Source organism: Nansenia antarctica (genome assembly GCF_963989245.1).
Source record: "Nansenia antarctica genome assembly, chromosome: 3".
NCBI lineage: Eukaryota > Metazoa > Chordata > Actinopteri > Argentiniformes > Microstomatidae > Nansenia > Nansenia antarctica.
Genome location: NC_137688.1, coordinates 4,579,181 through 4,580,151, shown reverse-complemented (window position 1 = coordinate 4,580,151; position 971 = coordinate 4,579,181).

Below are 971 nucleotides of genomic sequence, written 5' to 3'. Positions count from 1 at the left end.
ACTGTAGGTCAATAAAGTCCTAAGAAAAGAGTCCACGTCCTTGCAATTACCACAAGATGTCACTATTGTATTTAAAGGCTGTAATCCAGGCAGAACGTTCATCATTTATGACAGATAAAATAAGAGTCTTGATCCATCTCAGCGGGTTTAATTTGTTGTGGTTATCAACGCATTTTGCATTATGTATTTATGTAAGAATGCAATTTGGCTGATAGTAGGCTAGATCTAATGTTAACCTACTCTTGGTTAACATGAATGTCAGTATTTACTATACTATACTAAATAGTAACGGACCTGGGGTGATGGGGCCTTTTCAGCCGCAGCCCCGTCCCTCTGGAACGCCCTCCCCAACCACATCAGACAGGCCAACACCCTCCCAACATTTAAACAGGCCCTCAAAACCCACCTCTTCAAGCTCGGATTCACCGGTTAACCCTCTCCCCCTCCCCTTCCCATGTGCCCCTTCGATAGCTCAGTTGGTAGAGCGGAGGACTGTAGTGGTTGATGCTGTCATCCTTAGGTCGCTGGTTCAAATCCGGCTCGAAGGAGGAAGTTTTACACTATGTGCAATATGACAACCCTAAGGTTGCAGAGAATAGGAAATGTTAGAATAGGTATAGCATAGCATACAGTGTTTTATTTGTACAGTATAGTATAGTGGATAGTGTACATAGCCTTTATTTATGTAAACCAGCTCCTTTCCCTTCTTGTTTTTTTTTGTTTTTTTTCTTTCCTAGCACCAGGGGAGCCCCCCCCTCCCAAATTTCGTTGTTTGGTACCTGTACTATAGCAATGACAATAAAGACCATTCATTCACTACCTTAATTCGGCCCCTATACTTTCTTTTATCTCTTTTTTGTGTCTTTTTATTATTACTACTCAATCTTTTCACTTTGTAAAGCGTCTTTGAGTGTCTAGAAAAGCGCTATATAAGTCTAATGTATTATTATTATTATTATTATTATTAATAA